Genomic DNA, 14,145 nt, shown 5'->3' on the forward strand with positions numbered 1-14,145 from the left:
TTTGCACAAAGCAAGCTCCCACAAACAACAATATAAGGAGTCCTCTCCCCATTCAATGGATCCTTTTACCCACCTCCAATATTCTCCCTCCACCTGGACCCCTCCCTCTGGATTCTTACCTTCTCTTGATCTTTTCATTGAGAACTGTCGGTGTGACATTAGTCGTCTCAATTTTTCTGCTCCTCTCACCCACTTTAACCTGTCTCTCTCTGAACTTGCTGCACTCCGTTCTCTCAGGTCCAACCCTGACATTGTCATCAAACCCGCTGACAAGGGTGGTACTGTTGTTGTCTAGCGCACTGACCTCTACCTCGCAGAGGCTGAGCATCAATTCACAGACACTTCCTCCTACCTCTCCCTGGACCATGACCCCACCACTGAACATCAAGCCATTGTTTCCAGGACTGTTACTGACCTCATCTCCTCTGGAGATCTTCCTTCCACAGCTTCCAACCTGATAGTCTCCTAAACTCGGACGGCCCGCTTCTACCTCCTACCCAAAATCCACAAACAGAACTGTCCTGGCAGACCGATCGTGTCAGCCTGTTCCTGCCCCACGGAACTCATTTCTCGTTATCTTGACTCCCTTCTCTCTCCCCTTGTCCAGTCCCTTCGCACCTACATCCGTGATTCCTCTGACACCCTACATCATATCAACAATTTCCAGTTCCCTGGCCCCAACCTCCTCCTCTTCACCATGGACGTCCAATCCCTCTACACCTCCATCCCCCACCGGGATGGTCTGAGGGGTCTCCGCTTCTTCCTTGAACAGAGGCCCGAACAATCCCCATCCACCACTACTCTCCTCCGTCTGGCTGAACTTGTTCTCACACTGAACAGTTTCTCCTTAAACTCCTCTTACTTCCTCCAAATAAAAGCTGTGGCATGGATACCCACATGGGCCCCAGCTATGCCTGTCTCTTTATGGGGTATGTGGAACATTCCTTGTTCCAGTCCTACTCCGGCCCCCTCCCACAACTCTTTCTCCGGTACATCGATGATTACTTCGGTGCTGCTTCATGCTCTCGTCTGGACCTGGAAAATTTTATTAATTTTGCTCCCAATTTCCACCCCTCCATCATTTTCACATGGTCCATCTCTGACACTTCCCTTCCCTTCCTTGACCTCTCTGTCTCAATTTCTGGTGATAGACTGTCCACCAATATTCATTACAAATCTATCAACTCCCACAGCTACCTCGACTACAGCTCCTCACACCCCGCTTCCTGTAAGGACTCCATCCCATTCTCTCAGTTTCTTCGCCTCCGTCGCATCTGTTCTGATGATGCTACCTTCAAAAACAGTTCCTCTGACATGTCTTCCTTCTTCCTTAACCGAGGTTTTCGACCCACGGTGGTTGACAGGGCCCTCAACTGTGTCCGGCCCATCTCCCGTGCATCCACCCTCACACCCTCTCCCTCCCAGAAACATGATAGGGTCCCCCTTGTCCTCACTTCTCACCCCACCAGCCTCCGCATTCAAAGGATCATCTTCTGCCATTTCCGCCAACTCCAGCATGATGCCACCACCAAACACATCTTCCCTTCACCCCCCCGGCGGCATTCCATAGGGATCGTTCCCTCCGGGACACCCTGGTCCACTCCTCCATCACCTCCTACACCTCAACCCCCTCCCACGGCACCTTCCCATGCAACCGCAGAAGGTGCAACACCTGCCCCTTTACTTCCCCTCTCCTCACCGTCCAAGGGCCCAAACACTCCTTCCAAGTGAAGCAGCATTTCACTTGCACTTTCCTCAATTTAGTCTACTGCATTCGTTGCTCCCAATGCGGTTTCCTCTACATTGGACAGACCAAACGCAGACCGGGTGACCGCTTTGCAGAACACCTTCGGTCTGTCCGCAAGCATTACCCAGACCTCCTTGTCGCTTGCCATTTCAACACTCCACCCTGCTCTCATGCCCACATGTCCGTCCTTGGCTTGCTGCATTGTTCCAATGAAGCTCAACGCAAACTGGAGGAACAGCACCTCATCTTCCAACTAGGCACTTTACAGCCTTCCGGACTGAATATTGAGTTGAACAATTTTAGATCATGAACTCTCTCCTCCATCCCCACCCCCTTTCCGATCCCCCCCCCTTTTTTTTCCCAATAATTTATATAGATTTTTCTTTTCCCACCTATTTCCATTATTTTTAAATGTATTTCCATCCATTGTTTTATCTCTACCTTTTAGCCTATTTTGATTCCTTCACCCCACCCCACCCCCACTAGGGCTATCTGTACCTTGCTCGTCCTGCTTTCTACCCTTAATTAGCACATTCCTTAGATAATATCACCACCTTCAACACCTCTTTGTCCTTTTGTCTGTGACATCTTTTGGTTATCTCCACCTATCACTGGCCCTCTATCCAGCTCTACCTGTGCGTCGCCCCCCCCCCCCCGCCCCCCCGCATCTACACCCCCCCCCCCCCCCCCCCCGCCCCCCCCCCGGCTACCCCCGTCTACCCCCCCCCACCCCCAAATCCAACCCCCAACCTCCCCTTAACCAGCTTATATTTCACCTCTTCTCTATTTTTACTTAGTTCTGTTGAAGGGTCATTCAGACTCGAAACGTTAACTGTGTTCCTCTCCGCAGATGCTGCCAGACCTGCTGAGTTTTTCCAGGGATTTTTGTTTTTGTTAACAACATAATAATGACCTGATAATCTGTATTTAGTGATGTTGATGGAGGGATAATCATCACCAGGGAAAATTCTCCTGCTTTTCATTGAAATAGTGCTATGGGATCGTTTATATCCACCTGAGAGGGCAGAAAGTTTATGGTTTCAAAGCCAGGGCAGGAAATTCTACGGCCATCACAACTGCTTAACACTTCATCCAAAAGGCCAGCAGCTCCAACAGTGCAGCACTCTCTCAGAACTGCACTGGGAGTTCCAGCCTTGATTTTTGTGCTCAAGCCCAGAGATGTGACTTAAAACCACAACTGATGAGAGTTCTACTAACTGAGCCACAGCTGACAGATATCATCTGCCGAAGTTTACAGTTTTAAAGCTGAGGCAAAGAGCTTTCAGGCAGCATGACTGCTTAAAGATATTTTTGAGCAGAAGGGCAAAAGTACCTTACAATACTCTTGCTTTATAGACCGAACACTATTTTGTGTCATTTGGCAATTGTTGGTGGTAAAAATCATAATGGAGGTCAAAATCAATTTCAGCAAAGGAGCAAAACTGGCCATAGCAAACTGGCTGCCCATTATATACCCAGTCTGATATGTTCAGGACGTATAACAATCACATGATCCGCTATTGACAAATTTGCACCCCACTCAATTTGCATTTCATTCCTATAATTTTAGTAAATCTACCACCAAAAATTGTGAATTCGGGAATCCCAGTTTTTAAAAGGGAGAATGATAAAATAGTTTTCAGCAAAAAAGCTGGCTAGCTGGATGTAATTTATTCCCATAACTCTATTTTAAAATATCATTGCAGTTTAATATGGTGATAGAATAGCGAATATTTCAATTTTACTGCGAACAATCTTCCAGATCAACCACTTAAATGAAAAGAAGCTCTCGTTCTCTCAACACATTAGGAATTTATACCGCTCTTCTTCTATCCTCACAACATCCCAAAGCAATTCTTCAGCGGGCTATTTTTGAAATGCAGTCACTACCTTATTTTGGGAAAAACTGCAGCCAATCTGCATGGAGCAGAATCCCATAGGCAACTTCGAAATAAATTGTTTAAAATGTTTTCAGTGATGTTATTAAGAAATAAATATTGGGCAGAACATTTCGCCTGTCCTTCAACTAATGCATCATGGTTTTTAACATCCACCTGAAAGGGCAATTGTGACCTTGAATGAACATCTCATCCAGAACACAGCACCTTTATCAGAGCAGAACTCCCTCAATATGGCGCTGAAATGTAAACCTAGATTTAGTCTCTGGAAGGAAGCTTAAATCCCCAACCGTCTAACTCAGTCAGTATTTATTACAATTGTCTCTACCTTTTGTGTGTCAGCTGTGATCCAGTGGGTAGCACTCTTGCTTCTTAGGTCAATTGATTGTGAGTTCAAGTCCCACTCAAGGGTTGGAATTTAATGCCCTGCCCCATGGGGAGTTTGGTGGCGGAGCGGCATTTATCAGGTGGGAGAGTGGCAGAGTGGGGGTCCCGCTGTCTTCCCACCTCCACCCCGATGAAGTCCATGGTGGGAGGGCCACTGGACAGCCTTTCCACCCCCAACACCAATTAAAGCCCTTAATTGGGTTCATCCCACCAACGCCGGCATTAAACCACCCTCCCCCGTGACCCCCCACCCCATGAACCCCCTCCTGCCATCACTCACCTGTGGCTGGGGATCCAGCAACGATCCCAGGCCTCCTGTTATGTTGGCACCAGCCACCACCTCCCTGGTGACACTGCTGTTCTATAGAGCTGCTGGCCAATCACTTGGTGGGCCAGCCTTCTGCCTCCAGGGTCCTTGATCCCAGTGAAGGCCTGCCACTATCCATTAAGTGCCTGAGTGTCACTTAATGGGGTGGGCCTTCCCCAAAAGGGCATGACATGGGGCTCTTGCCGTCTCTCCAGCAAGTGGGTGATCCCCATTACCTCCATTAAATGCCACCCAACAACTTGAGCATAAAAACGTAGGCTTAAAATACTGACGAAGTCCTGTGCTGTGGTACTTACTCTCAGTTGAGATGAACCAGGGCCCTGCCTGTCCTCTCTGGTGGACACAGAAGATTCCATTATATTACTTGAAGAAAAGCAGGGGAGTTATCCTGATGTCCTGGCCAATATTTGTCCCTCAATCAACATCACAAAAAACAGGTTGTCTGGTCATTGCTGTTTGTGGGAGCTTGCTGTGTGCAAATTGGCTGCTCTGTATCCTACATTACATCAGTGACTGCTCTTCAAAGAAAACACCTCAAAGACACTTTGAAGCTCTCCATGAAGTGTAGCAGCATTGACATTAATAACTAGGAGGCGCTTGCTACTAATTGTTCAAAATGATGACAACTTGTCCATCAAGCTGCATCACCCGTTGAGTTACAATTTCTTAATGATGAGGCAGAGCTGAGCTACTTTCAACTCTGACGGTGAATTCTAATATTGTTGTGTTTGCCACAGTATCAGGAGGAAATGGGACAGGTTTCGTTGAAACTATTTACTTAATTTCAAAATGACAACCACAACGTTGAGAGAGATAAGATTAAGTAATCATTTAATAGCTTTAAATGAAGATGGTTTTTGATATTTTCAGTATTGTGTTACCTATCTCCTATTCTACTGAATCTCCCATGTCTTTAGATGACATGAGATATCCCCACCAAACATCCACTGATATACTAAACCTTTCTGAAAACCAGGGCCTCTCTGGTCTACATGACTCAACACTATCGGGGTAATGAGAATCTCCTGTTAAAGATTTTTAATCTTCAGCCAAATATCAATTTGAGATCATCCAAAACCCTGCTGGCTAAATCCTAATTTGCAGAAGTCCCAAACACTTGTCACTCCTGTGTTCCCTGACCTACCTGGGCTCTCGGTTAATGCAAAATAATGTTGATGCCGGAAATCTGAAATAACCAGAAAATTTGTCTGAAAGTTCATCAACCTGAAATGTTAGCTCTGTTTCTCTCATCACGGCTGAAACCAGATCTGTTGAGCATCTCCAACATTTTCTGCTTTTGTTACTTTGATATTAAAATTCTCATCCTTGTTTTCAAATCCCTCCATGGCCTCACCCCTCCTTATCAATCCCCTACAGCCCCAGAACCCTCTGAGATATCTGTACTCCTCAAATTCTGGCCTTTTACGCATTATTGATTTTAATCACTTCACCATTGGCAACCATGCCCTAGGATGCCAAGGCCCCAAATTCTGGAATTCCCTCCCTAAAACTCTCGGTCTCTCGACCTCTCTTTTCTCCTTTAAGAAGCTCTTTAAAACCTACCTCTTTGACCAAGTTTTAATGGTTGTTTGTCCTAATATCTTCCTTATGTGGTTTGCTGTCAAATTTTGCTTGAAACTCTTCCTTTGAAGCACTTGGAGTCTTTTATAGCTGGTGCTACATAAAGGTGCCACATAAATATAAGCCAATGTTGTTATCGTAGTTTTATTGGGACTGAAGGCGTATAGACAGCGCATGAAGATATCCTCACAATTATGCTTGGGATTGCTGTATTCAAATCCTCCCTGGGCCCCCTTTCCCCGGGTAAGTGTTGTGTGAATTTATGGGGCAAAATATAAGACTGGCGAGAGCTTTGTGGTGAGCTGACAAAGAGACCATTTTAAATTAAGATCACTTTTGAGAGTCAGGGAAAAAAGGAAAGTCTTTCAGGATGTCAGGATATACCAAAGCACTCTGCTATCAATTAAATATTTCATAAGTGCAGTCAGTATTGTGATGCAGGGAAACAGGGCATGCAATTTGAAGACAGTCAGGGATCACACAGAGCAGTGAGATAATGACCAGGCAGTCTGTTTGTTTATGCGATGTGAGTCGAGGGATAAATATGGATTAGAATGTCTGGAAGAAACGCCCTATTCTTTTTCGAATAGTGCCAAGGAATCTTTTCGTTCACCTGAGAGGGCAGACATGGTCTTGGTTTATGTTTCATCCGAAAGGCAGCACCTTTGACAATGAAACACCTCGGTACTGACAGGGGTGTCAGCTTAGATTATGAGGTCAAATTTCCAGACGGGCACTTGAACCCCAGCTTGCGGCTCAGAGGTAAGAGTGCTAATCGTTGAGCTAACACTGACACATACACACGCACATAAATTAAAAATAAAGTTCCTCAACTGAATGTAGTAATAAAAGTAATTCTTTTCCTAAGCGTGTTTTATTCCTTATTTTTTTAAATAAGCATAGGAGCTATATTTTAATAGATGTAGCATCTTAATCAATATCGCAAGCTCAATACTGGCTGAAACCCAGCTCTGAGTTTACTGGTAAGATAATGATGGTCGCAGACTGGAACCAGTACAGACAGCAGAAATGGCTCCAACATAAATCTAGTGATTTAAGAAAAGGAAATGCAGTTACAAAAATACTAAATCTTTAGGATAATAATGAGGCCTTTTACTTTGGTTGAACAAACCTCCTGTCCAACAACAACAAGGCTCTTATGGAAACAGATTGGCATATGTCATGCTCAAAATCAATACATCTGCATTGGGGATTGGAGGATGTAGAGTGGAGGGGGTGCAGGGGAAGTACAATATTACATTGGCATTATTCAGGAGAATAGCTTTAAAATGAGAAAAGTACCAACATATCCCTTTCTGTTTTTGAAATTGCAGCTGAGAAAACTTGGCATAAGTCTGTCTGCCCTTTTGAATGGATTTTGAAACAAACACCGATACTGGTTGGTTCACTACATTACAGCACTTTTCTCTGAACTAAATCCCCCTGATCCTGATGTTTTGCTTTGTCTCCTTTCCCACTCTCTACCCACCTAATATCCTCCTCTGATGTTCTCTGCTGCTTTAACTATTTCAGATTCCCTGCCACCAGTCTTATTGCCCTACACCCCTCATCTGAATGTTTGTGAAGGCTTTATTCCTTGAACAGCTGCCCAACAAGACCCATCCACCACCACCCACCTCCTGCACTTGGCTAAACTTTCTCTCATCTTGACTAATTTCTCTATTGACTTTACCCAGAGAAACCATGGTCTGTGAGAAGCTGCATTGGTCTGAGCTAGGCCTCTCTCTTTGTAAGATATGTTTGTTCCAGTTCTATTCAGGCCTCTCCCTGTCCTCTACTTCCATTAGATTGACAATTGTGTGGGTGCTCCTTCTTACTCTCTGATCTTGAGAAAGTACTAACTATGCTTTCAATCGCCTCTCATCTCTCAGATACACGTGGCCCGTCTCTGCATCTCTGACGATAATTGTTCTACTGGCATCTATTACAAGCCTAGCAACTCTCACAAATACTTGAAATGTACTTCTTCCCATCTGATTTCCTGTAGAGACTCCATTCTTTTCTTTCCAAAACTCCATCTCCATCCTCTCTGCTCGGCTGAGAACTTTTTGTGTCAGATCTTCTACAATGCTTTGATTTCACTCAGCTGAGAAACTGTCTCTGAAGGGGTTCACTGTAAATGCGACACCTACCTGTTCACTTCCTCCTACACTGTTGTCTAGGGCGCCAGGCTGCAGTTTAGGTTCCCTTCCTCCAAGTTAGTATTCCGTATTAATCGCTCCCGGTGTGGTCTCTTCTACATTGGTGAGACCAACTTCAGGCTGCTTTGCAGAAAGTCTCCACTCAATCCTCAATTGTGACTCCCCGCTGCCTGCATCTTGCCAATTTAACACCCATTTCTAGTCTGATCTCTCTGCTTTTGGTCTTTACATTGCTCCAGTGAAGCTCACTCTAAGCTTCACCATCAGTCACCTTTCTGCTGGATACTCATCAGCACTCTGTTGGTATGGTGGGGTGGATGGTGGGGTGGATGGTGGGGCGGATGGTGGGGTGGGGGAGGGTGGGGTGGGGGGTGGGGGGGGCGGGGGGGTGGGTTGGTGGGGGAATACGGTCCTGGGTGGCCATCCCCACTCCACAGACGATGCAGCAGGAAAAATTATTGGATGGTGAGGACAGATCCAGAGAACAATTTCTTGGGACCCTGACCCAGAGACCATTTCTGTCCCACAGCTGATCACTGCTGAACTGAGAGGTTCATTCCACCATCCAGGTTACTCAGTCCAGGTATGAATTCAGCCAATGAAACTTCTCACTTGGAATTGCCTTCCTTCCTCTTTATCCGAGCTTCATGGGCCATGGTTGGATGGATGGAGGGTCAATTTCAAACCAGCCATAATGGAGATTCGTAGACTGAACTGGGACTCTGCGTCTCTATGTATCACGTGTTCTTGTAGCTACATTACATTCTTAGCTGACTTGTGTCTATAGCGTGTCATTCATCCCACGGAAATTTTGTTGCAAAACTCACACATGCAACCAACGGACCACACACCAACCACATTGTACAAAGAGCTATCGCTAAAAAATCATATGATCAGAAATGATGTCACAGAAACCCACTGGAACCATCTATTTATCTAGAAGAGGCCTTTACAGGGAAATACTGCAACACATACTGCAAATAGAAACCAACCAACAAATACCTTACCATAAAACAGAAAGCTACAGAGTCCAGTCCATGGACAACTACCGAAGAGTATTAGGCAAAGGGAAACGCAGAATTAACCTTAAACTACTTGAAATTTCAGCAATGTTAAAGAAGGCACAACCTACAAGCTACAGGGATAAACAGAATCATCAAGACCACAAATGCCTCAAGAACTATAACAATATGAATGCAAGAAGCAGAAGAAATTGATACTGAAACCAGAACACATTAAAAAAAATTACATTGACACAGTGACAATAAACTATGGGCTCGTGCTTTAAGATGTTCAGATGCTTCCTGTGAATTTACAGTTTTCTGTATTTCCTTAATAGGGCTAGTACAAAGAGCCCTGTGTTTGCACAAAGATAAAGGTAGAAATAGCACACATGATGCTTTCCTGACACCAGAAGCAAAATACATAATTGATAGGGACTACTATATGTCATTAACCCCTTCATTAAGGGCCTCTATATAGGACATTACTAGTCTGCTGATGCTGGTTACATGTGCATAAAGGTTTCACATGTTTTGTGTGCTGTTTTGCGCAACATATTTTTAGAATTATTACCTATTAATAGGTTATGAATGAGATCTACCTACATCTACTTATTTTATTTCCTAAATTTCTATTCCAGGTAATTTTTCTCAGCAACACTCAGCAACAACTGCAATAGCCTAATGTCAACAACCAGAGCTGGACATACAAGCCAAAACCTTTACATAATATTAAAAAGATGCAGATTTTTAGCCTGCATAGGACATCCTCGATATGTCATCTCAACCACCTCAAAAGTTGCATTAATCTCAGCAAATATTACACTTCACATTCTGTACCACACTTAGATGTGCAATCCATTGTTGTTTAATTTGCCATCAACTCTATTTGCTTTGTAAAATGGCACTAAACTCAATGGGGATTAAATTGGCTGAGTCCCAAAAATAGGCATGAGGATCGCAGCTTGTGATTAACCCACGCCTATTCATTTCATTATCGGCTGCATGGTGAATTTGTGCTACCTGGTGTTCTGAATGATGCTGCATGCAGCCAGAGCTGTTTGTTTGCTACATGTATCAGCACTGTGGGCCTGATATCATCAGTGGTTAGCACTATTTAAAGGTAGCCTGTAGCTCTTAAAGGGAAGGTAATATTGTGGGTAAAGAAGTGGTGGGTGTTTTTTTGCATGTTGAAATTGGGTTGTGATACTTTGAGGAATGGTTGAACATGCAGGACAGTGAATACCCAGGCTTTCTAACAATGCACTGAAGGCCTAGATGGAAGAGATGGAGACATGTCCTATGTCCAGACAGATGCTCAGGAGGCAGTGGGAAGAAGTAATGGCAGAGGCCAATGCCAGTTGTGCTCCAAGAACATGAATGATGTGCAAGAAGCAAGTTAACGATCTGACACAAGTTGTCAAGGTGAATGAGTTCATCTTCAAATGGCACATCCTACCAAATGCACCATTACCCACTGATTGATTTACAACACTCCCATCACCTACCCATCATCAATCTCTATCAATCACTATTCAACACTAAAATGCAGATACTTTACTTCACTTTCCCTGTTGCAAGCCTCACATCTACAACACAAATCTTGTACACGCTGGCAGCCACATTATTAAACATAATGCAGGACACACAGTGACAAACTTCCCTTTTTCTTACTTGAGAAAGTGGCGCCTAACTGGAGCAGCAGGAAAGAACTGGAGGGGGACAAGCAAGCCTTCATCTTTTAACATCAACGTAAGACTGCTGGCCATTATTGCAAGGGGCATCACTGAGGCCATGGCCACTGGCTGCACTGGCGTGATCGATGGTTAGTGTTTCTGCGTACCTAATCCTCCTCCTCTTTTCCCACTTCTCCCTTATCCCACAGTCTCTTCTGACTCACAAGCTGTAGATGGTGTAAGCTCACACTTTCTCTCCTCTTCCAATCACAACTCAATCTTGTTGCTTTTTGATTTCAGATAGCCAGGAACTAGAATCATCCCAAAGGAGGAAGAGGAAGAAGATGGTGAAGATGAAGAGATATTGTCACTCAATCTTACACTCGCAGCCCCCAAATCAGAGATGGACACGGCACGCATTTCAGGTGATAGGATTGAGGAAGAATTCACATACTGTGAAGCACCCAGTACAATGTTCAGGAACTAAAGCAGGGGGAAAGGGTAGAGCAGGTTCCAGTTTGCCAGAGGCCGAGGTTGCATATTGGTCTTGCTACAGAGAAGTCAGGTGAGGGCTTCGATGGACCAGGCCATAGAAGATGGCTGATGGGTGTACATTAAAAATACCTGATGCAAATGAAATCCTGTACACAATGTTAGGGAACATAGAGGAGTCTAGCATTATCTTGGCACAGAGCTTTACACTGAGATTGGAGCTCATTATTTTCAACCTGGAATGGGTGGTCACCTGCATCAGCACGCCTGTGAAACCCACATGATGCAGTGACTGATGACACAGCAACCCAAACAGCTTCCATCTAAGGTCTGAGTGCTGCAGTGGAAGCCCTGACTGTCATCATCAGGGCTCTGGGTACCATTGTCCAAAAGGGGCTTCCAGACCATCACAGCAGTCCATCAATTCCTTCTCCAACAGGTCAATAGGATTGCTGAGGTATGGCAGTGTCTCCATGGAACGTGAATCTGCTGTCCTCTCTTAGGGTGACCTGCACCAACTCCCTCCCACTCTGCCAGTGCCCTGGCTTCAGACTGCTGCAGCCCAGGCTGAGCACGTGCAGTCTGAAGCCGGGAGTTCTCAGCCCACAGCTATTCAAGGTTACCACCTGCAGTCTGCTCAGTTGAGTGTCAGGAACCTTCCACCTGCCATGTTCCAACCCCTGGGGAAGCATCTTGTATGGTAGGCAAAGGTTACACCGAGAACAGGTATTAAGGGAACGCACAAGAATGATTGGTTTATTTTAGTATGCATTCTCTAAATATTGAATGTATAAAATGGATTGGAATGTGTGTATTCTGGTGGTTTTTAATTTTGTGCTGTGGGATCAAGGATGATGAGATGGTCAGTGTTAGAAGATAGATAAGGAGTGTGGGACTCTTGGTGAATGGGGAGACGCGATTGAGGTTATTGGTATCATTCATGAATGATTTGATCTCATACAGCCCGGGTAGAGGGACTGTTTACTTTGTAGCTTTCTTTCCTCTTCCTATTTCTCCGTTTCCTGTTGATCTTCCTCCATTCCCTCTTCCTCCTCTTCCTTGTGCTCCTCCTCCTCAGCTTCCCGCCCGATAGGTGGTGACAAAGGCTGTTCCTTCGTAATTGTCAAGGTGTTCAGCATGCAGCTACAATTCATGATACCTGTTCCGCTGGGTACTCCAGAGTGGGCCAGGCAGTGAAACTGCTGAGGACGCCATGGTGTTAAGCAGACAATGGTCTAGAAAATGGACCGTGAAATGGGCACCTGAGGGTTCAATATGGCAGATGAAAAGCCTCCCCACCCCCACCCCCACAATCTAGCTGAAAGTTTGCTGGGATCAGACATGCAATAGGCATTATGGGCTTGTGCTGGAGGTGTGTTTGTCGAATCCTTCTGTGAAGCTGGGCTGCTGAAGCACCTGATTTGCCGGCCACATGATCAACTTGCCAAGAAAATCATTGTGCTACAGTCAGAAAAGACCCTGCAGCAGTACCAGTTACAGGGCTCATCCACTGTAGACAGGTTAGTTGCTGGTTTGTGCTTTTAGATTGCTGCTCAACCTCTGGGCCATATTTTGACCATTCCCCCAACTTCGCCAGTGTTTAATTATGAGCTCTGGTAACAACTTTTTCCTGGTGCTGGACTGCTTGTTTGCCTTAGGGATATTTCATAGCCAGTTTGTTAGGTATGTCTTTGGAGCTGGAGGAGGGCGAGCAGGAAAAAAAGGCAGGAGCAGGCTGGAACAACTGGGGGAAGAGGGACGGGGAAGGCACTGTGCAGGAGGTCCCACCCAAAGCAGGTCTTCAGGGGACACTTTCCCTCAGTCAAACTTGCTTCGGAGCAGTGGACCAGCTAGGTGCCTGTGTTCCAACAAGGAGGCTGTAATGGAACTCTGTTACCTGCTGCAGCCCCAAACCAGGGAATGGAAAGCACTGCCTCTGGCTGTCAAGGTCACAGTGATCCTTGTACTTTATGCCATGTGGTTGTTCCAGATTGATGCAGGTGACAGCAGTGTAATCTCCCAGTCCGTTGTATACCACTGCATAAGATGACATTCTGACGCTCTTCATTTGAGGCATGCAGATATGCCTCCTTCTCCGATGGAACAAACGAAACAGGACAAGCAAGTACCAGGCTGTGCCTGTATTCCAGCTTACCCAGGGTCCACGGAGTCATCGATTGCACTAACATTGCCCTGCATGCTCCTCATCACCAGCCCCGCACCTTGGTCAACAGAAAGTGGTACCACTCATTCAAGGTGAAGCTTGTTTGTGACTATACAGGCAGTGTATAATGTAGGTCTGTGACCAGCTTCCTGGTGTCAAATATGATTCATTCATCCTACACCAGCCCTCAGTTCCGACTCTATTCTCCAACCAGGCCATCAGGTCACAGGCTGGCTATTTGGCGACAATAATGGCTCGCGAATGCTGTCAGGATCCTGGGCACAAAGACAGAGCTGGACTCCAGTGAAAGCCATGCCACTGTTGAAATGTTACAGTGCAGACCATAATGGTTCCACTGCCTGGATGATTCTTGAGGAGCTCTGAGTACCTCCATGTTTGTTGTGCAGTGCTGGGTGCCACATTATTTTACAGACATCAGCTGGGACAGGAGAAGTGGAGGATGAAGAGGAGGAAGGACAGGAATGGGATCGCCCACCTGTCCCTCTAGCTGACAGAGCTGTCAGAGAACAACTCATAGATCACTTCAGCTGAACCATCCCTCTACTTCCCAACATACCAACAGTCCTGCCATCTTTATAACCATTGTCCTCAGAACCACCATCTGTTTGCCTTCTTTCGGTCCTGCCTGGTCGGTGTTGTAAAAGCAAAATACTGCGGATGCTGGAAATCTGAAACAAAAACAGAAAAT

This window comes from Cetorhinus maximus, chromosome 8, assembly GCF_964194155.1.
Source record: "Cetorhinus maximus chromosome 8, sCetMax3.hap1.1, whole genome shotgun sequence".
In the NCBI taxonomy this organism is placed as follows: Eukaryota; Metazoa; Chordata; class Chondrichthyes; order Lamniformes; family Cetorhinidae; genus Cetorhinus; species Cetorhinus maximus.